Here is a 23881-nt window from a genome sequence, read left to right as displayed (position 1 = left end):
TTTAAGAGAAGCCACTACAGGAGCACAGCTGATGGGACAGTTGCTGTCACTTTGCATGCACAGTGGCTTTCCTCTGAGACCATGGTTCCCTGGGGCTAAGCATGGGGGCGGGTAGCAGAATTGGCCCATTCCTACTGGACCCCGGGATTGCCTCTAGAGTTGCATTTGGCAACCACTAGCCTTATGTGGCTACTGAGCACCCAGAATGTGGGTAGTGTCACTAAGGAACTGAATGCTTATTTTTATTTCATTTTAATTAATTTTAATCTAAGTAGCTCCAAGTGGCTCTTAGCGATCATGCTGGACAACACAAACATACAACCTTTCTGCTGTTGCAGGAAGTACTATTAATCTGTACTGCCCTGAAAGGACAGCTTTTGCTTAGGGAGATCACTGGGGTGAACTCTACACAGATCCAAAAGAGAAAGAAGAGAGACTTCCTTCAGAGGCACTTCCTTTTGCAACAGTGAGCAATGGACACCAAAAAAGGCTGCCAGAGGAAGAGCTCAGGCGATCCCACAGGAAGGGGTGTGGAGAGTAGAAAAGGAGAGGGTTGGGGGGGCACAGATCCCAGATGACTCAGGGATGCCCAGCCTTCTTGATCGGGACCCACAGGTGAGGACAAAGGGGTGCCACAGATAGGGGAGAGTGACATTCCCATCAAAATGGGGTTTGGTGGGCAGGATTTTATGTTGTGATTGAGTGAGATGGAAAACTAGGGCCCAGATGAGTAAAGGTTTGAGAAGAAAGGAGTTTTATAGAGTATTGACCAATAGGAGTTATATACATTTTCCTCCTCTTCAGTTTCTCCTATGCTCTTCTTTGTCCTTGACTATCTGACTCTGATATCTTAAAAAAAAAAAAAAAAACCTTCTTCTCCCTCTTCTTTTACCTTCCAGTCACCAGAAAAAATATATAACTGCAATAAATATTTTATTTCGTCCATGTATTAGACTTTTATGTTCATTGTTCTTCACACAGATTAATTGAACATTAAAATTTTTCTTTCTCGAGAAGAACTAACCACTCTTTTAGTGTGTATTATGGCCCTCAGTTAACATTCCTTTATAGGGTCATTGGGTCAATGGTGAGAGGAGGCCACATTTTTTTACTTTCATCAAAGGTATTTTCACAGGAAAATACAGGCTAACAGTTTTCTTGTGTAAAACAAAAATAAAACACTAGTGGAAATAAAATATAAAATATGCATATAAAATTTCACTTACTGAAGAGCTAAAATCAAGGCAAAGGTTTTTTTTTTTTTTTCTTGAAACAACCCACTTTAGGAGTTACTTGCAAATTAGAGTCTCTTTTTTTCTTTACTGTACAGAGGAAAATGAAAGATTCATATTGACAGTTTTAAACTCTGTAGTCTCAATGACCAGATATGCTCTTATTAATGGGATCTATGAATTCTTTTTCAGAATGTGTGGAATTAACCAATTCGACTGGAAAGGCAACAGAGTGTTCATATATAGCTTGAAAATACCAATTTCGAAACACAGATGTTCTACCAAATCCTCGCTTGCTTATTCTCAGCTCAGCTCAGCTCAACCTCTGAGCTTTAAAAAGATTTTCTAAACTGTTAAGGACAAAAAAAAAAAATGACATTATACATTTACATCTGGCTCTATCACCATTTAGGGCATGCTATTACACACATTAAACATCTGGGCAGGGGGAAAGGATCTATTTGGGAGCTTCTGGCTACCGTGACAACAGGAGGACACAGTCTCTCAAACCATTCAGTCTCTGCACCTCTACTTTTGACACCACTGCAACCTTTCCATGTTTATTCCAAAAGCCGAGAGTAGGTGCCACTTTAAAACCACAATCATCACAGTAAGCAATATTGATGTATGGAAGGTAAGTTCCTAGGGGATGCTTTTCTTGCTTGTGCACTAGTTCAATATTATGGATAAGGCAAATCCCTTCCTTTTGCAGCAATGTTGTTAAAATAATTTGGATTTTATGGCTTTTAGATGTGGAAGTCTTCTATTTCTGAGTTAAGGGATGGCTCCTAGTGAAACGGTCTTAACAGAAATGGTGAAAATTTGCCACCATTATTTTTCCTGTTAAGAAGTCTCCCTTGTGGATATTCGAAACATTTAACAACATTTTAAACGGCATCGAATATGGACAATAATTACAGCTTCCATGTATTAATGTTTCATGTACATTGAATGTATAATGCAATTTGGACACAGCATTTTTCCATTTATTCTTCAAAACTCAGTATTATTATTTAGACCTCACAGTTTCAGAAACTGAACTGTGGACAAAGGTACATCAACATTCACTCAACAAACTATTCACTGAGTACCGACTATGTGGCAGGCTCTGTGCTAGGCTATATCCTATCCCTACCTTCGGGGGGCTTACCATCCATGAGCAAGGTCTGGTCCAAAGGGAAACAAACAGTTAGGGAGGAATGCAGGCAGAAAGAGAATCTGAGTCTGACCTCAAAACAAAACACAAAAGCTCAGGTCTGACTGACTGACGTAGATACCAAGAGCCTCAGAGTCGTCTCTGACTCACCTCTGCCTGCCACACTACACATCCAATCCGCTGAACAGATCATTTTGGCTCTGACATGCAATAAATCCAGAAGGTGACCACATCTAACCACCCTGGTCCAAATCACGGCCATCTCTCACCTGGGCTATTTCATGGGCTCATGAAGAAACTCCCAGTGTCTGGCCCTTTCTCCACTTACTCTCAAGAGACCAGTCACCCGGGGTCTGGCTGAAATGTTTAATCACACCATGTCACTCTTCTGCCCAAGACCCTCTGACTCGTCACTCAGAGGAAGAGCAAAGTCCTTACTAATGCACTGCAGACCTGGCTCAGCGTGGGTCCGTCTCACGTCATCTCCTGCCCCTCACTATCTCTGCTCACTGGTGTGGGCTTCAGGACTTCCCCGCCCACACCGAACACGTCCGGCGCTTTTGCACTTCAAAGCCCCACACTTGCTGTTCCCTCTGTCTGGATCTTGCTTTCCAAGACATTTGCATTTGTTCCCTTACTTCCTCTGGCCTTTACCCAGTGTACCCATCTCCACAAGGCATTCTCTGATCACCATATTTAGGAATGCAACCCTCCCCAAACATTCCTTATTCTCCCCTTCCTGCTTTATCATCCTCCATAGTACCAATCCCCACCTGACATGTTACACATTCTACTCATTTCCTCTGTTTATTGGCTCCCTCTCTTAGCTCTCTCCAACTCCAGATAGTCTGAAATCAGACACTAATAATTAGCTTTCCCCCCCCGAGAGCCAAATAAGTAGCATAACACTCTCCTCCCAGAAATATCTGGCAGTCCCCCACAAACAAAACAAAACAAAACAAAAAACAAAAAACAAAAAGAAAAACACGCTTCAGGAAGCAGAGTTTTTGTCTGCTTCGCTCAGAGCCTTCTCCACATGACCTATAGTGCTTGGTACATTGTAGGAGCTAAAAATTTGTTGAATGAATTAATATTTCACTGTATCTCCTATACACAAGCCAATTGAAAGAGCACCAAAACTCTAAAATGCTATTGTCAGAAGTGCTATAAACACATTTTGTGGTTTGAATAGTTGGGCCATTTCCCTGAGCTTACTTCATCTGTTCATAAATGAGACTTCTAACCACCTGCATGGCTCACGAACACAAGATACAGGGATTGCTAGTGAATCTTAGACTCTGGAAATACTTCTAACTGACAAAGGCAAATGGTAAATTGCAAAAAGCATGACACAGCTGGTTTTCATCTTTACTGCAACTTGTTAAAACAATATTAAACTACAGGTGATGCAGTGTCCTATGTATAACATTGTAGGAAAGGGTTTAAGCCCCCTTAAAATACACTGTTTAGAATGTGAAACCATTTTTTTTAAGGATTCCAGGAGTAGTTTAACAGGAATTCTGAAGGACACCAAGCTGACAAGAACCTACAGAAGAAAAACGCTATTCTCTCTCTCACACTAAGGACAGCTCTGTGGTAAGTAAAACGTTGCTATCAGAGAGAGAACGCTGCTGACCCACTTACAAGTGTTAGTAGGATCTTGACTAGATTTAAGTGAAAATACTAGAGTGTTAGTGAGCTTACTGAATGAATACCAGGGAGGCCGTCAGGATTCTGTTGAGAAGGTGGGAGAGTCTGTAACGAAGATAATAAAGTCAAAGTACTAGAGGAACTGGCGGAAGAGTGTATAGTCTGTGTTTCTTGTGAGAAGAACTTCCCTTCTTACGAATAACACTTTTTCTTTTCCTTACTTTGGAGTTACCATTTACCCTAAATAACTAATTTGTGACTGTAGACCTTATTAGTAAAACATTCCTTATAATCTCCCTTACTTTTCAACCAGTATCAGCAGTAATAAATTAATGCATCCTTGGGAGCAAAGCTACTAAAAGTTGGTCTGGTCACAGAGAGAACTGTGGCCCAAAGCGCATTTAGCACCTTGAAATCCCTCCAGTGCGTCACACATATTATTTCTTATGATCTGGCCAACAATCCTGTAGGGGAGATATCAGAATACTCATTTTATAATCAGGAAAACTGAAGCTCATGGAGTTATAGTTCAGATGGGGCAAATGTGGTCACTGACATCCTAGCCCATGGACTCCAGAACCTACAGCTCTTTCTACTGCACAGCATGAGTTCTCTTAAAGGAAAATTAGGTCTCTTCAGAGATGCATGATAGGTCTAGATAGAGATGAGGATGCCTTGGCCATACTTCAGGTAGAGGTATCTTAGGAAAGGTCTGTAGTCCTTGAACCTAACTTATGTCTGTCTAAGTCCAACCTTGAGCTTAGGGTATTGTATAGACTTGCGCTAGCAGCTTCCAACTCACTGAGCTAAGAACCAGGTAGGCACAGGCACGAGTATGCCTGGCACCTGTGATGCAGAACAGCGGAGAACAGTTCTTCATGGGACACTACCCTGACAAGACCTTCCTCTGATCAACATTCCTAAAAATGTCTTAGAAACATATCCTCTCTGTTACTAAAGACACTTCCATGACCAAGTCCTTAATTCAATACATGGAAACATCATCTTATTTTGTGGATTAGAAATGGGTAGGAGTATGGGTAGGGCAAAACACCATTTCTGGTTGAGTACCCAGATAATGGGAATGCTGAATTTTAAACAATGCAAATCTCTTCCCTCAAATCTTAAATTATTTCTGTTCTGTTCAGTGTCACAAATATTTTACCTTCTATGTGAAAAACATTGTGCTAGGTGTCAAGGATATAAAAACGAATAAGAGATGATATCTTACTCTCAAGGAATCATTAATCTCATGGAAAAAAAAGGAAATCTTTCTCAAATAACATCTTTTTTTTTTTTTAAAGATTTTATTTATTTATTTGACAGCGAGAGAGAGAGAGATCACAAGTAGGCAGAGAGGCAGGCAGAGAGAGAGAGAGAGAGAGGGAAGCAGGCTCCCTGCCGAGCAGAGAGCCCGATGTGGGACTCAATCCCAGGACCCTGAGACCATGACCTGAGCCGAAGGCAGCGGCTTAACCCACTGAGCCACCCAGGCGCCCCTCAAATAACATCTTACTTGTATCTACCTTCTTTAAAAGTGTCTACTGAATATTATACTGAATATTTCTTTGGTGATTTAAGGTCAGCATTATGAACATTAGCTGATGTCCTGGGCCACACGATAGGCACAGGTATAGTGAGAACCCAATGGGTCACAGACACTAAGGGCTACTGATCATAGACTTTAACTAAGAACTGTTAACTCTAGTAGTTATCTATACTGGTAACTCCAAAAAAAGTAACCACTAACTGTCCATCTGTCCTCTGCCTTCTTGAATTGGGCAGATGGATGGACAGATAGATGAATGGAAGGAACAACAGACAGATGGATATAAACACCCCTGATGTCCCTCTGCTTTCTGGTGTTTTCCTGTTTTTTCCACCCCAGATACAAACTAAAGACATGCTGTATGGTAAATGTGCTTTGAATAAGTATAAAACTGCCTTTAGTCACCACTAAGGCACAGAAAGTGGCTAAAGCCTTCTGCTGAGCACCCTTCCTTCCGAGTGCCCAGAACTGGCCTGTTATTTCTTATTGCTAAGCCACTTCTCTGACATTACTGTCAGCTCCCCACCTCCTTTTTATCGCTTGAATTTCCAGGAGGCTTGCACCAGCCCTTCTAATCTCTGTCCATTACTAGACTATTCATCATGCTCTTTGTTCTTCTCAAATTACAACGTGCATTAAATGCCTAGCAGTGAGCTGTCACAGAGCAGGCACTCAGTAAATGCAAGGACCCATTTCCCATTCACAGGCCAATCTTTGATCTGACACTGCCCCCAGTCTCTGAGACCATCAGGTTGACCCACATAGATACTGCTCCTCTTTGTGGTCAACAAACCATGTGGTCACAATCCATCACTTTTTATTGGTGCATATCTGTGAATAAAGCTTTGTTTTCTTTAACCCCTGCATAAGACAACCATTATGCTTGTAATAACTCATTTGTAGCTGTACAGTCTGATAGCTTAGAAGTGCCTTATTGTTTTCATAAATTTTCTCCACCCAGTGGTTCTCATTTAATAAAATAGTCACTTTTGTGTTATTTATATTTTTATAAATAGTTTGTGTTTTGGTGATAATGGATAACAATGGGTCTCAGTTGTGTTAGCGTGGATATACAACTCAAGCTTTCTAGAAGCAGCATTACTACCATTCCAGTGCTGCTTCCTCTCATCCAAGGACGGCAAGCCTATAGAGGAGATGAAAGCCTGAGGTTCATGTCTAAAAAGTAAAGCGATCATAAAGTATGACACATGTGGCATCTGATTATTTCTCCCCATACACCGCTACAATTGCAACTGAAAAAAAAGCTCTTATTTGTAACATAAACCATGTCATGGAATCTTTTTATATTCATCTCTTTGCAGGCTCTCATTAAAGCTAGCACACATATTATAATAGCATTAAAGAGGAATAACTATTACAGTACTATGACACAAGAATTAACGGAATGTGCCTCAACCCAAATATCAAAAATGACTGTTACTAACACAGAAAAACATTACTCCATCACACTCATTATTTTAAGATTTTTCCCATCTCCTGTTCATCCAGATAAGACCCAGATAAATTACAGTCTCTGATCCAAACATATCTTTTACTAGTAACATTGTTTTCTCAGAAATTAACTTCCTATGATCCCCCCCAACAGGTTCTGAAATTTTGCACCCTCTAATAACTATATGAAAATCCTAGCATTCCACTTCAACCCATTTCAAGATTTACATGGCAGAGTTCCAAATGCTGAGAACTGCAAAGTGTCCATTCTTAATGCATGATATCAACCGTTTACCCTGGCCATCAGGACAGAGCCCAGATTTTTCTCCAATGTCATATTATAAAGGCAAAGTGCTCTCGGTATTTATGTCAAGTTTTTGTGAAATTTGCAGGTGATAAATAAATTCTAGCCTTCTCAAACTGAAACCCATCTCGCATGCGAGTACGTTTCCTGTGCTGTGTATTCAATTCTGCATGCTTGTACTAGCTCACACATGTGGCTCTGTCTCCAACACACACACACATACACACACACACCACACACACACACACACACAACACATACACACACAAACACACACACACACACAATCTGCCAAACAGAGATTAAATCGTGGAAGTGTCCTCTGAAAGGCTAATTTGGTAACCATTGAAACCGTTATTTTTCAAGTATTACTGAACATTTATGAAGTGGAATTGGGAGAAAGTTATTTTGTATTAACAGAAGTGTGTGTATCTCTTTATAGTTTATAGAATTAGTTATTCATACTTACCAGGGCAATGGTAAAGTACACAGATATAGTTACAAAATGGCTTTCAAATTCTTTTGTTTGTTTACTTTCATGTTGTCAAAACACTTTCCACTTTTCCATGGTCCTTTTTTCAGTTCAGCTTCCTTTTATGATTTACCAAACTCAAAAATTCTTGGAAAGCACACTAATAACTTTTAGATGGAAAAAAATAATAAATGCTATGGTGACTGTAGTTAATAATACTGTAATATAAATTTGGGAGTTGTTTAGAGAGTACATCTTAAAAATCTCCATCACAAGAAAAAATTATAATTAAATATGTTAATAGATATTAACTAGACTTATTATGGTGATCATTTTGCAGTATATACATATATCAAATCATTAAGTTGTATACCTGAAATTAATATGATGTTACATGTCAATTATACCTCAATAAAGTGAAATAAATGTTCAAAACTAAACCACTCATTTCTAATAAACAGACCTATACAATATAACATTCAGTATAAGAATTTCAACTGACTGACGATTGCCAAAATCGAGTGATTCCAAACTAAGATAGTGGTGTGGCTTGCTGTAACACTCTGCAAAATATTCAAAAGAGGCAATTAGGCAATGCCAAGAGTTTTTCACTATTGTTACGAAAATATTCAATAGAGATAGTTCAACAGTGGCAACAATTCTTAATGCTATCTTGTTCCCTGTCCCTATGAGGGAGTTGGAATAAATATTGTCTTACCAACTGCCTGAGTGTTACATGTAGAAATCTGAGTTGACAGGTGCCGTGTTTACTGTCTACACTAATGATGTTCCACTGGTATACAGTGATGCCTGTGGAAGCTGTCATTCCTGAATCTAGCTCCATGTACCCAGACATGCACATGCTTCCAACGATCCATCTGTTAGGCATCAAGAATTACCATACTTAAGAAGAATAATCCTTCAGTCTAAATTTAAATGTTAGATGCTAAATGTACACTGAAGGATTTGAAGCAAGCAATACGCAACTATGACTCAGTCTCACATCTGGTCCAGCCCCGTCCGGATGTCAGAATGCATCAGTCATTTTGGATTTATTCATAATGAGAGAAATCAAGTCATAGCCCATGTGGTCTCAGAGGCCTACTTAGATGATGATGAAGACCTATGATACTCCCTGAAGTATGGCAGACTTTCCAAGCTTATTAAGTATATACGTTTCTGACATTCTAAATATCTTAAGTCAGTGATTTTAGCCACTTGGGAAAAACAATGTTGCTGCATATAATTTAGGTTATTTCAACAGAGCCAGTTCAATCTTAAATCATCATTTCTAATGCATCCCAGTATTGCTACTTTTGTAAAGCCACTTTGTAAAGCAACCACAGAATGTGACTTAACAACCAATTACTCTGTAAAGTGTGCAAAACAAGTAAACCTCCCAGCAGTTGGGAGCTCTGCCCAGAGGCCTGAGCTTATCCCTGGCATGGGACCTTGCTCTTCTTCATGAGTTTCAGCAATGTCACATTGCTTGCCAGACTCACGCACTGGCGTCATAAACAGATTCTCTAAAATATCCCCAAGATTCTGATGTCACATTTGGGGTGGACACTTTCTTTTCCTTTTTGCCAATTCTGCATATTTTTTTTTAATCATTCATACCTAGTCAATCACTGTCAATAGCCATCCTCACATACGAATGTTAATACTCTATTTTTTTACTTTTTAATTTTTTTTTGGTGAAAGAGCTTTATTTTTTTATTTTCTAACATCTTAATTTTATTTTTTTCAGTGTTCCAAGATTCATTGTTTATGCACCAAACCCAGTGCTCCATGCAATACATGCTCTCTTTAATATCCACCACGGGCTCCCACATCCCCCCACCTCTCTCCCCTCCCAAACCCTCAGTTTGTTTCTCAGGTCCACAGTCTCTCACGCTTCGTCTCTCCCTCTGATTTACCCCAATTCACCATTTTTAAGAATTCTTGGTAATTTGTTTCATAGGGGAGGGTGACCATAGGAAGGCAAACCAAAGAAAACCCACTGCAACTACTCAAAGCTGACCTCTGTGAGGCAGTGACAGAGAAGAGACTTATGTCCCACACAGGCTCATTTTGAATAAGACAGTGTGTACTACAGATAGGAAGGGCCAACAAAGTAAATCTCCGTGGCCCAACTAGTTAACAGTAGCAGAAAATGTTAGAGGTGAAAACACAAATGCACCCCAAATGGATTACACTCATACTCTTGTAAGTTACTAGTTCGAGATTATTACATTTAAGATACATCACCTCACATCTGTTAGGATGGCCATTATAAAATATAAACAAACAAAATAGCAAGTGTTCTGTAAATGAATGAAAAAGGGTGCAGCCAATGGAGAAAACAGGATGCAGATTCCTCAAAAGACTACAAACAGAATAACCATATGACCAAACAATCCCATTTCTGGGTATGTATCCAAAGAACAGAAATCAGGATCTCAGAGAGATACCTGCACACCTGTATTCACAACAGCGTTATTCACGATAGCCAAAAAGTGAAAACAACTGACAAGGCCATCCACAGAAGAATGAATAAAGAAAATGGAGTATATACATGCACTAGAGTACGACTTGACCATAAAAAACGAAATGCTGACCCATGATACAACATGGATGAAACCTGAGGACATAAGGCTAAGTGAAATAAACCACTCACAGAAAGACAAATACTCCATGATCCCAACTCCAAGGGACAGAAAATAGAGTGGTGGTTGCAGGTTGCAGGTTTCAGGGAGTATCATAGGTCTGGGGCTGGAGGTAAAAGGAAACAGGGAGTCTCAGAGGCTATAGAACTTCAGCTTTATGAGTGAACACAAAGTTCTAGAGATCTGCACAGTATTGTACGGAGAGTTAACAGTACCAGACTGAACACTTCAGAACGCCTTAAGAAGGCAAACATCATGTTATATGTTTGTGTGTTTTTACCACAGACAAAGATATGTGCATCAGCTCTCCTAGGGATGAAAAGTACCAAAATTAGGAGCCACCGCGCATTTCGTGCTTTTCTTCGTTTTCCCTGACAGTAACAAGTCCTATGTCTGTGATGGCCGGAGTCGCGGGTGTGGGAAGGCACCTCTTCAGAGCTCCGCACCCCACACCACCCCACCAAGGACGTGCAGGAGCATCACCGCACAAGAGCACAATGTCAAAAACACCATGCAAAGGCTTTACCGTGGGCTGAGGAACCTAGGGAACGCCGGACGTGCTCAGCTCCTGAGAATTCCCAGAAGAGGTCACAGGTCACAGGTCACAGGTCACAGGTGGGCCGGCCGCCTGCTGGGAGGGCTGTGGCTACACACAGCGTGCCCTAAAGCCTGAAATGGAAGCAACGGTATGTGTGAGACTGGAGTTGAGCAATTCTGAGGGTCTTCCTCTACACTCTGGAATTCCTGCAAGACGAACTCCCCGCCTTCCCCGGGGCTTCTGAGGCAGGCTGGAAACGACAAGACTCTGCCCAGCTCCTTTACTCAGACCGCTTCCTCAAAGGAGCTCAGCTAGAGGTGGGCTTTTCCTCCTCACGAGGGCTCGCTTTCTGGCTCTCAGTCGGCCTCCACTCACCCACTGTCCTCCGCCGTGTCTGGCGCTTCAGGCAATCCAGGTCCTATATTTGCATTCCCACTTACGTGCTCACCAGCCGCACCTAAGAGCCACAGCCTGGGGGCACCTGGGTGGCTCAGTGGGTTAAAGCCTCTGTCTTCAGCTCAGGTCACGGTCCCCAGGTCCTAGGATCAAGCCCCACATCGGGCTCTCTGCTCAGCAGGGAGCCTGCTTCCTCCTCTCTCTCTCTGCCTGCCTCTCTGCCTACTTGTGATCTGTCTGTCAAATAAATAAAATCTTAAAAAAAAAAAAAAAAAGAACCACAGCCTGGAACATTCCCCGGCACCTTCCATGTTGAGGGCCTGGAGGTACCTTCCGGCTTCTGAGGAGGGGTTGCCGCACACAGCTTGGAAGGGGTGGGGCCTCGCTCTACACCAGGTGTGGTCCGCGGACCGGCGGCGCCGCTTTCCCATGGAGCGTGCTGAAAACACGCACGGTGCTAGACCCCACTCCAGACCGACTGCATCAGAACCTGCATTGCCACAAGATCGCCGCGTGAACTGAATGCTGAGCGTGCGTTCAAGTTCAGGAAGCCCTGAAGTGAAATCTGAATATATTTCGAAGCCAAATTTCAGAATTCGGAGGAGGGGTACAGTTTCTATAAGTGTGGGGCTATTTCTGGAATAAATAAATAAATAATATTAATCAAATTCTTATTCGTTGAATGAATTACTTTAAAAATAATAGAAATAAATAAATCCAATTATTATATGTATAGGGCCTTGAAGTGTCAATAAGTTTAACAACCTTCCACAGTAAGATTTAAATATGTATTCTTTTCCTTTGTATTTTAATGAACCTGTCTTCAAGACATCTTTAAATTGCTTTATTAACAAATAGTTAGGTTGTCATAATTTAACAATTTTGAGCAATAATTCCCCCTAAAAGGGAAACAGGGCATAAGAAAAGAAAGTTTATGTGTCTAAATAGGTAAATTTAACATGAAATAAAAGGAACTTTAAGTGCTAGGACCCTCCATTTCCAAATGCCTTTCCAAGAGCCAGTAAATAACATTGTATTAAAAATTTTGTTCTTTTTCTTAAAGGCAGACTCAAAAATTATATACCTTTAAAACTTCACGAAACCTGATCTAATTAATTATTAAAACTCTTTTTAAGTTTGTGATATACCACTTTTTAAGTCTTTCCAATATACTAGAAAATACTTAGAATTATATCATGATCATTCAATCTATAAATGAAAATAACTGTATTGAAGGATGATCTAGAAATAATTCTACTCATATGTAAGAGAAGTTCTTTGTAAGATTGTAAGATTCATATCTTTCAATGTTACCTTGTAACACGATTAAACTTAACAAGTACACAGTTTATTTATATTTCTTTATCTTCCCTTGTTTTTCTTCCATTTTAACTAAAATCCCTGAATAGTGCTGAGTGGGGGGTGGAGATAACTCTAAGAAATATACAAAAAGGCTGTTCTGGCACTTTTGTTTACTTGTGTTTTATTATTTTTTTCAGGTATTATAAAGTCATATCTCCCTGTGCTTCCTTGTTTTTTTTAGAAATGAAAGGTAAAACTGAAAAAAGAAAAAAAATACACAGGAAAACTTAGATAAATTCTGTTAACATTTTAATGACTAATGTCTCAAACTATTTAGATACAGATGTTCTTTATAATATGATTTTGAGTATGTATTTTTAAGTGTGTGTGAATGTGTTTACATAAGATGTAGAGATCTGGGGTGTCTGGGTGGCTCAGTGGGTTAAGCCTCTGCCTTCAGCTCAGGTCATGATCTCAGGATCCTGGGATTGAGCCCCGCATCCGGCTCTCTGCTCAGTGGAGAGCCTGTTTCTCCCCTCCTCCACCTGCCTCTCTGCCTACTTGTGATTTCTCTCTCTGTCAAATAAATAAATAAAAATCTTAAAAAAAAAAAAAAAAGATGTAGAGATCTAATATTGTTACTTCATTCACCAAACTATTTATATTGCATTCCACACAAAGAAACATCTCCCTGCTTGGTGTATCTAGCAAATTGGTATATATTCCTTATGTATCATTATGAGTTAAATAATCTTTCAATGTCGGGCATTTAGTTTGCTTCTGATTTTTCATTTTTATAAATAAAGCTATTATGAAAATCATTATAGATGTTCCCTCTTACATTTTTCTCACTGTATCCTTAGGACAAATTCCCTTAATAGAAATTGTTAAGTAAAATTTTGAAACACATCACCAGTTTGCCTTCTGAAAACTTTTACATTTATAGTACCATCAAAAGACAACTTCAAGGGGCGCCTGGGTGGCTCAGTGGTTTAAGCCTCTGCCTTCGGCTCAGGTCATGATCTCAGGGTCCTGGGATCGAGCCCCGCATCGGGCTCTCTGCTCAGTGGGGAGCCTGTTTCTCCCTCTCTCTCTCTGCCTGCCTCTCTGCCTACTTGTGACCGTCTCTCTCTGTCAAATAAATAAATAGAATATTAAAAAAAAAAAAGACAACTTCAATAAAAGTCTTCACCAATATGGAAATCAAAAAGTGTTATATTTTTGTTTGTATGTTTTAAAAACTGCTTTTTTTTAAAAAAAAAGATTTTATTTACTTATTTGAGAGAGAGAAAGTGAGAAAGAGCATGAGAGGGGAGAAGATCAGAGGGAGAAGCAGACTCCCCGTGGAGCTGGGAGCCTGATGCAGGACTCAATCCCGGGACTCCGGGATCATGACCTGAACCGAAGGCAGTTGCTTAACCAACTGAGCCACCCAGGTGCCCCTAAAACTGTTTTCTTAAAGTAAAATATGCATATAGAATAGTATACAGCTTAATGACCTATCACAAAGCAAACACACCTATACTACCACCTAAGATATGGAACATGAGCAGAGTCGTGGAAGCCCGCTCATGTCCACCCTGCCAGTCACGACTCTATCCTTCCTCTTGAAAGCAAACCACCCTCCTGACATTTAACACCATGGACTGGTTTTGTAAATAACTTCTTTGGATCAACATTATATCCACAAAATTTATCCATGCTGCTCCTATAGTTTATTCATTTTTGTTACTGTGTAGTAACTAACTATGCAAATATACCACAATTTATTTTCCATTCTCTTCTTAAGGAGCAGTGTCATATCTTTTGATGTAATTTATATATTTGGACACTTATAGGCATACAAAAGAATAAACTTATATATATTTAATATATATATATATTAAATCTGTCAATCTTTTTCCTTTGTGATTACATTGCTGGTGCTATGCTTTCAAAAAACTTTCCCTACCCCAAGATGATGAAATATTTACCTAATATTTTTTTCATTGTTTACAATTATATATTCATGTCATTTGGAATTCATTTAGATATAAAGAGTTAAGTAGTTGTATGACTGTTCATCCTCCCTTAATGGCTAGGCAGTTTTCCCAAGATCTTTCATGAAATAACACATCTTTTCCCCTTACTGTCATAAAATGCTTCCTTTATTATATACTAAATTCCCGTGTGTGTATGTGTGTGTGTGTGTGTGTGTGTGTGTGTGTGTGTGTATACTTGAGTCTCTGGATGTTCTCTTTTTTTTTTTAACATGCTCATATATTCTTCAATTGGTCATAGAAATACAATGTACAAAATTCAAGAGGAACAACAGAGTGTATATAGATAGTGAATAAGGGTTCAATCACACCAGCCCACCAGACACACAGCTCCTCAAGTTCATCCATGGTTTTGAGTCACTTATCTAACATTCCAAAAGTAATCCCTGCATATGAAAGTGTAAATATAGACACTTGGGTATATTAATAGGTCATTAAAATAATGTACCAAAGCATGGTTTTGGAGTATGCATTTCCATATGAATCAGTATATTTGTGCTATCTCATTCTTTGTAACATCTGCATTATATGAATTTATTTAAAACCTATGTCCCTTGGGGCACCTGGGTGGCTTAGTGGGTTAAAGCCTCTGCCTTCAGCTATGGTCATGATCTCAGGGTCCTGGGATTGAGTCCCGCATCAGGCTCTCTGCTCAGCAGGGAGCCTGCTTCCCTTCCTCTCTCTGCCTGCCTCTCTGCCTACTTGTAATCTCTCTCTGTCAAATAAATAAATAAAATCTTTAAAAAAAAAAACAACTATACCCCTCGATGAACTAAAACACTCTTTGTAATCTTTGCTATTATAACTAGACCTGAAATGATGATCTATGGCTAAATCTCAGAAGTACAATTCAGGATCAAATTATATATGTATTTGTAAAACTATTTATTTCGAAGTAAGTATAGATACATGCCTTTGTAAGAAATAATACAGACATAAACTGTACCCTTTACCTAGTTTTCTCCAATGATAACATCTTGCAAAACTATAATATAATATTACAACCAAGATATATTTTCACTGAAACAGTTAATATACAGAATTCATCCATCACAAGAAATGTTCATGTTGCCCTTATATAGTCATACCCACTTATCTCCGTTATCCCATTTGTAGCCCCTGGGAACCTACTTGTCTCGTCTCCATTTCAATATCCTTGTCATTTAAAAAATGAATGTTACAAGGATACGTGTGTGGCTCAGGTCCTGGAATCAAGCTCCATGTCAGTCTCCCTGCTCCCACGGAGCTCCGTGGGAGCAGGGAGACTCGCCCTCTACCCTCACATGCCCCCAATCATGCTCTTTCTTGCTAATAAATGAAATATTAAAAAAAAACAGAAAATAAAAAAATGAATGTCACATAAATGAGAGTCATGTAGAATGTAACTTTTTGAGATTGGCATTTTTCACTCGGCATAATTCTCTGGGGATTCACCAAGGTTGTTGCCTGTATCAATAGTTCAGTCCTGTTTTATTGCTGAGTACTATTCTATGGCATGTATGTATCATGGTTCATTAACCAAAGGGCCTTTGAAGGACATTTGGGTTGCTTCCAATTTTTTGGTTATTACAGATAAACACGCTACAAACATTTGCCTGTAGGTTTCCCTGTGATCATAAATCTTCATTTTTCTGTGATAGATGTCCAATAATTCAATTGTTGGTTTGTATGGCAGTTGCAATGCTTAGTTTTTTAAGAAATCGCCAAACTGTTTTTCCAAAGTGGCTGTATCATTTAACATTCCTACCAGGATTATGTAGGTGATTCAGTTTCTCTGCATCTTTGCCAGCATTTGATGTTGTCACTAGTTTTTATTTTAGCTATTTTAACAGGTTTATAGTGAAACATCTTTGTGATTTTAATTTGCATTTCCGTAATGACTAATGATGTCCAACATCTTTTCACATGTTTAGTGACCATCTACATATACACTTCAGTAAAATGTCTCTTCATGTCTTTTCCCCATTTTCTAATTGGATTGTTTTTTATTATTGACTTTTGAGATTTCTTCATATATTCTAAGGTACTAGTCTTTTCCCAGTGAAGTGGTTTGCAAATATTTTTCCCAGTCTGGAGCTTACATTTTCATCTTCCCAACACTCTTGCAGAGTTAAAAAAATTTTTTTTAATAATGATTAAGTTCGATATATTGATTTTTCCTTCTAAGAATCATGCTTTTGGTGTCAAGCCTAAGAATTCTTTGTCTATTCCTAAATCCCCAACATTTTCTATTTTATTCTAATAGTTTTGTAGTTTTAAGTCTATGATTATTTTGAGTTAATTTTGCATACTATGATGAGACTGCAATTGAGGTTCATTTTGCCTATGAATTTCCAATTGCTCCACCACGATTTGTTAAAAGGTTATCTATCTCCATGAATTTCATTTGAACCTCTATCAAAAGTCAGTTGTGCATATTTATGTGGGTTCTTATCTGGGTTTTCTGTCCTCTTCCATTGATCTATGTATCTATCCCTCCACCAATACTCCAGTCTTGATTATAGTGGCTATGTAATAAATGATGGAATCGGGCAGACCAATTCCTTCCATTTTATTTTGCTTTTCTTCAAAATTCTTAAACTAGTTCCTTTGCTTTTCCATATAAAATTAAGAATAATCCTGTCAACATCCATAAAAATCTTCTTGAGCTTTTGAGAGGAAATTGCTGTCAAAACTTATATATCACCTTCGGGAGAATATAGATCTTCCACTCCATGAACATGGCATGTCTTTCCCTTTATTTAGAACTTTTATCTTTCACAATAACTGTGTATTTTTCAGCATACAAGTCTTGTATATGTTTTGTTAGGTTTATAACTATTTCTCTTTTTTGAGCAATTGTGACATTGTATTTTTAAATTTCTGTGTCAAAATATTCATTGCTAGTACACAAAAATAAAATTGATTTTTGTATATTTAGCCTGTACTGTGACCTTGCTGAACTCACTTATTAGTTCTGGGCTTTTTGTTTTACAAATTCTTATATATTTGCTGTGTACATAAGTTATATAATCTACAAATAAAGACAATTTTTATTCCTTCCTTCTCAATATGTGTGCCTTTTTTCCCTTTGCTTGCCTTGTATCACTCTGTTACATAAGAGCGTTGAAAGCAGATATCCTTGCCTTGTTTTCAATCTTAAAAACAAAGTATTAAATCCTTCACCTTTAAAAAAAAAAAAAAAAGATTTTATTTATTTATTTGCAGACAGAGATCTCAAGTAGGCAGAGAGGCAGGCGGGGCGGGGGGCGGTGGGGAAGCAGGCTCCCCGCCGAGCAGAGAACCCAATATGGGGCTAGATCCCAGGACCCTGAGATCATGACCTGAGCCGAAGGCAGAGGCTTTAACTCACTGAGCCACGCAGGTGCCCCAAATCCTTCACCTTTAACTATAATGTTATCTGTAGCAATCTTTTGAAGACTGTTATATATTGAATGGAAAAAATTTCTTCTATTCCTATTTTTTATGAAAGTCTACTGTGAATAGGTGTTGAATTTTGTCAAATGCTTTTTCTGTATCAGTTGACATGGTCATCTGTCTTCTCTTCTCTAACCTGTTAATATAGTGGATCACGGAGGTTGATTTTCAAATATTGAACCATCCTTGTATCCATGGAATGCATCCCACTAGGTCATGATTTATAATTCTTCTATATATTGCTGAATTTTATTTGCTACTATTTTGTTAAGGATTTTTGCATGTCTGTTTATAAAAGATAATGGTATGGGTTTTTCTTTTTTTGTACTGTTTTTGTCTGGTTTTGGTATTAGAGCAATACGACCATCATCTAATACATTGAGAAGGCTTCCCTTCTGTTCTAGTTTCTGGAAGAGACTGTGCAGAATTGTTATTATTTCTTTGAAGTGTGCAATAAAACTCTCCAGTGAAACCAGCTGAGCCTGGAGATTTCTTTTGGGAAAGCTTTCACATTATGAATCCCATTTCCTTAATAGTTACAGGACTATTCAAATTATCTACATCATATAGGGTGATTTTTGTGTTTTTTTAAGGACTTGATATCTTCCATCTAAGTTGTTAAATTCATGTGGGTAAAACTGTTCATATTACCTTTATTTCTTTTTGATGTCTGCAGGACCTGCAGTGATATCTGCTGTTCCAATCCTGATATTAGTAATTTGTGTTTCTCCTTGACATTTTTGCTAAAGTTTTGTCAATTATATTGATCTTTACAAAGAAGTTTTTTCATTCCGTTTTCTCTACTGTTTCCCTGTTTTCAATTTCATTGATTTTTTTAAGGTTTAAGTATTTTTTTTAAGATTTTATTTTAGTTTACAGAGAGAGAGAGAAGGAGAGAGAGAGAATACAAGCAAGTGGAGCAGCAGGCAGAGGGAGAGGAGAAGCAGACTCCTCACGGATCATGACGTGAGCTGGAGGCAGATGTTTGACTGAGGCTCCCAGGTGCCCCTAATTTCACAGATATCTAATTTTATTTTTATTCTTTTCTTTCTTCTGATTGCTTTGGGTTTAGTCTGCTATTCTTTTTATAGGTTCTTCAGATGGGAACTTAGATTATTGATTTAAGACATTTCTTCATTTTTAATACATGAGTTTATTCCTATACATTTTCTTCTCACAACTGTAGTGGCTGCTATCCACAGATTTTGTTATGTTGCATTTTCATTTTCATTTAGTTTAATGTATTTTTTAATTTCCCTTGACACTTCTTTGACCCATGGATTATTTAGAAAAATGTCAGTTAGTTTCAAAGCATTAGATCATATTATCTTTCTGTTACTGATTTCTAGTTTAATTTTATTGGGGTCAGAGAACATACTCTACATGGTATCAATTCTATTAAATTTGTAAGATTGTTTTATGATGCAGGATGAGGTCTTTTGTGCTGTATGTTCAATAGGTACTTGAAAAGAATATGTACTTTGCTATTATTAGGTAGTGTATTTTGTTATGAATTTTTCTATCCTTCCTGATTTTTTGTGTAGTTGTTTTATCAGCTGTGAAGGAAGAGGTGTTGAAGTGTCCACCTATAACTATGGATATGTTGACTTCTCCCTTCAGTTCCATCAGTTTTTACTTCATATATTCTGTAGCTATGTCGTTTGGTGCAGTTACATTTAGGATTGTTAGGTCTTTTTGGTGGACTGACCCTTTTATATAATGTCTAGCTCTGTCTCTGGCAATTTTCTTTGTCTACATTATCTAATAATATAATCTTGAATTCCTTTACGAATTTGCATAATATATATATGTAATTGCATGATTTTATATATAAATTCCTGTACCTTTTATTTTCAACATGTCTAATTGTTATACTTGGTTTTTTTTTCATTGTTATATTTGAAGTGAGTTTCTTACAGATAGCATATAGTTGGTTTATATAATCCACCCTGAAAATTTATGTCTCTGATTTTTTAGATTATCTCTCTTAATGTAATTATTGATACACTAGGACTTAGGTCTGCCATCTTATTTTTTATTTTCTGTTCTAGTTTTTGTTTGTTTTTTATCATGTTTCAAGTGGATTAGATGGTATTGTAGAATTCCATTTTGATTTATCTAGTATTTTGGAATATATCTCTTTGTATAATCTTCTGATGCCTGTTCTAGGTATTACACATATACATAACTTACCTATTTTTGCCAGTTCAAGTGACATACAGGAAACTTACCTACTTTTATGTCCCTTCCCCTTCTCTATTTAAAATAAAATTGTATTACATATTTCTTCTATACTCATTTAGAACCTTCATCAGACAGTATTGTAATTTTCATTTCAACCACCAACTATAATTTAGAAACCTCAAGAGAAGGAAAGTCTAATGTATTTACCCATACTTTTGCCTTCCACGTTTTCTTGATTTCCCAGTTCCTTTTTTTGCTGTTTCCTTTCTGTTCAGAGAAGTTCCTCAAGCTACTTTTTGTTTTTAGAGAAGGTCTGCTAATATCTAATTCTTTTAGTTTTCCTTTTCTGAAAATGTCTTGGTATCTTCTTCATTCCTAAAGGATATTGCACTGGACTTAGGTTGTGGGTTCATAGTTCTTTCAGCACTTCAAAAATACTGTGTCATTTCCTTCTGGCTTCCATTGTCTCTGATCAGAAATGTGCTGGGGGCACCTGGGTGGCTCAGTGGATTAAGCCGCTGTCTTCGGCTCAGGTCATGATCTCAGGGTCCTGGGATCGAGCCCCGCATCGGGCTCTCTGCTCTGTGGGGAGCCTGCTTCCTCCTCTCTCTCTCTGCCTGCCTCTCTGCCTGCTTGAAATCTCTATCTGTCAAATATATAAATAAAATCTTTAAAAAAAAAAAAAAAAAAGAAATGTGCTGTCCATCTGCTTGTCTCCTGTAGGTAAGGTGTCATTTCTCTCCTTGCTTTCAAGTTTACTTGACAATAGTTTTCATAAACTTAATTATAATATAATAATTGGTGTGGATTTATTTGCTTATTCTGTTTGGGACTTTCTCCGCTTCTTGAATCTAGGTTTATACCTCTTGCCAAATTTAGCAAGTTTTCAGCCATTGTATCTTTTTTTCCCCCTGTTATAATTCCAGGTACTTTTTTAGCACTGTCCTCTTTCTCCTTTCCTTCTGGTACTTCAGTGATATATATATTAGATTTCTATTATAATCCTACAAGTCCCTGAGACTGTGTTCCCTGATTTTTATTCTATTTTCTCTGTACTGTTGAGATGAAGTTAGTTTCTCTCATTTTGTCTTCCACTTCACTAGTTCTTTCCTCTATCCTTTCCATTCTGCTGTTGAGCCCATCCTTATTTTAGGTTTTATATTTTTAGTTCTAAAAATTCCCTATGGTTCTTCTCCATATTTTATATTTCCTTACTGAGACTTCCTATTTCTATTTTCTATTTCTATTAAAAGGCCGGGGCCTTCTAATTTTTCATGTATTTCAAGTGTGTTTGTAGTTGCTCGTTGAAGCATTTTTATCATGGGTGCCTTAAAACCCTTGTCAGTATTGACTTTGAGGAGTTCTTTATAGATCTTGAATATCAGCCTTTGTAGTGTCATTTGTGAATATTTTTTTCCCATTCCATGGGTTGCCTCTTTGTTTTGTGGACAGTTTCTTTTGCTGTGCAAAAGCTTTTGATCTTGATGAAGTCCCAAAAGTTCATTTTCACTTTTGTTTCCTTTGCCTTTGGAGACATGTCTTGAAAGAAGTTGCTGTGGCCAATGTCAAAGAGGTAACTGCCTATATTCTCCTCTAGGATTTTGACAGATTCCTGCCTCACATTGAGGTCTTTTATCCATTTCGAGTTTATCTTTGTGTATTGTGTATGATAATGGTCGAGTTTCATTCTTCTACACATAGCTTTCCATATTTCCAATGGAATATTATGCCTCCATCAGAAAGGATGAATACCCAACTTTTATATCAACATGGATGGGACTAGAAGAGATTATGCTGAGTGAAATAACTCAAGCAGAGAGAGTCAATTATCATATGGTTTCACTTACTTGTGGAGCTTAAGGAATAACACAGAGGACATTGGGAGATGGAGAGAAGAAGCAAGTTGGGGGAAATCAGAGGGGGAGACAAACCATGAGAGACTGTGGACTCTGAGAAACAAACTGGGGGTTTTGGAGGGGTTTGGAGGGGTGCTTGGGTGAGCCTGGTGGTGGATATTAAGGAAGGCACGTATTGCATAGAGCACTGGGTGTGGTGCATAAACAATGAATTTTGGAACACTGAAAAGAAATTAAATTAAATTTTTAAAAAATCCTTGTCAGATAACTCTGACAGTCACTCAATGTTGGCATCTCTTGATTATCTTTTTTTCATACAATTTGAAATCTTCCTGATTCTTTTTATGAAGAGAAATCTTCACTTGACACCTGCTCAGAGACTCGGGGCCTTATTTAAACCTCTGGTTTTTGTTTGTTTGTTTTTGTTTTTTTAATTTATTTATTTGCTAGAGAGAGAGAGATCATAAGTAGGCAGAGAGGCAGGCAGAGAGAGAGGGGGAAGCAGGCTCCCTGCTGAGCAGAGAGCCCGATGTGGGGCTCGATCCCAGGACCCTGAGATCATGTCCTGAGCTGAAGGCAGAGGCTTTAACCCACTGAGCCACCCATGCGCCCCTAAACCTCTGTTTTAATTGGCCTTCCCTGACACTGATCTTATAGGGGAAGGGAGGATAACACCTCATTATTGCTCCCTTGAGATCCAAGTGGGAGTTTCTCATTACTGCTGATCACACTTGAAAGTTCTGGCTCCCTATTGGGTCTCCTAAGACACTGAGCTGGGAGTAGCTTCATTACCACTGGGCTATGGTGAGTCTCCGCCAGGTCTCTCTGTCACAGTGTGAGCAGGAAGAGAGAGGGATGCCTAATTTTTTCCAGGTGGAAGTTGAAGTCTAGACTCTCCATTTCCATTGATAATGCAACAAGGAAGGGAAAAGGAGCAGCTTACTACTGGCCAGTGGGAATGAAAGTCCTGGCTCCCTGTTGGGTCTCTGACAGCACATAATTAGGAGTATTGTTACAGCCTCTAATGGGTGAAAGTCAGATTCCCCACTCGGCCTTTCCTGGCATGGATCACGGCGGTGCTAGTTTTTTTCTGCAGTGTTTGGAGGAGTAAGGTGGTTGTTGTGTAAAAATATTGTCTTATCCACTATTTCTTTCCTATCTTTCTGGATAAAAAGGGTAGACTTCACTGGGATTTCTTTTTTATCTGTAGCCATTAGCACTCCATGTTGCTGGCTTCTTCAGTATCCAGTCTTCAATATACTAGACAAGGACAAAATTTAGAGAATGCACCACTGGGTCACTAGTCTGGTCCTCATGTCCTCAACCAATTTGCCTCCTTGTCCTTTTCAGAACCTTGTCTTTGTCCTATGTGTAATGTCCATGGTTTTCAGTTGTACTTAGTGAGAGGAACGGGAAATAGTATATCTACTCCAATTACCCAAAAGTCTACACTTTTATTTTATATTAGCATTTGCTGTTCCCTAATTGCCTTCCATAGATGTACCAATTTACATTTCTACAGAGTTGGTCTTGTTTTCTATGGTGTTCATCGCAGAAATTGCTCTTTATCATTTATTTTTGCCCTCACATCTAATCTGTACCTGCCATTTTAGAGCAAACTTAAGAATTTCTTAAAGGAAATACTTCTTATAGGGTGAAAGGACATAGGTACTGTCATTCAGAAGA

At 38.4% G+C, this 23881-nt stretch overlaps 1 protein-coding gene across 2 annotated transcripts in view; it reads right to left on the bottom strand.

Annotated features, from left to right (window-relative positions):
- ENOX1 (ecto-NOX disulfide-thiol exchanger 1) overlaps window positions 1–23881 on the bottom strand; it is a 581569-nt gene that overhangs the window by 396528 nt on the left and 161160 nt on the right. For both annotated transcript variants that reach the window (XM_046028124.1, XM_046028126.1), the window contains exon 3: window positions 10990–11132. The gene's annotated coding sequence lies outside the window, so the exon portion shown is untranslated. The remainder of the gene's footprint in view (window positions 1–10989; window positions 11133–23881) is intronic.

Source organism: Meles meles, chromosome 14 (genome assembly GCF_922984935.1).
Source record: "Meles meles chromosome 14, mMelMel3.1 paternal haplotype, whole genome shotgun sequence".
Classification (NCBI taxonomy): Eukaryota; Metazoa; Chordata; class Mammalia; order Carnivora; family Mustelidae; genus Meles; species Meles meles.
The sequence above is the reverse complement of the archived record's forward strand: the minus strand, read 5'-3'. Positions and strand labels throughout refer to the sequence as shown.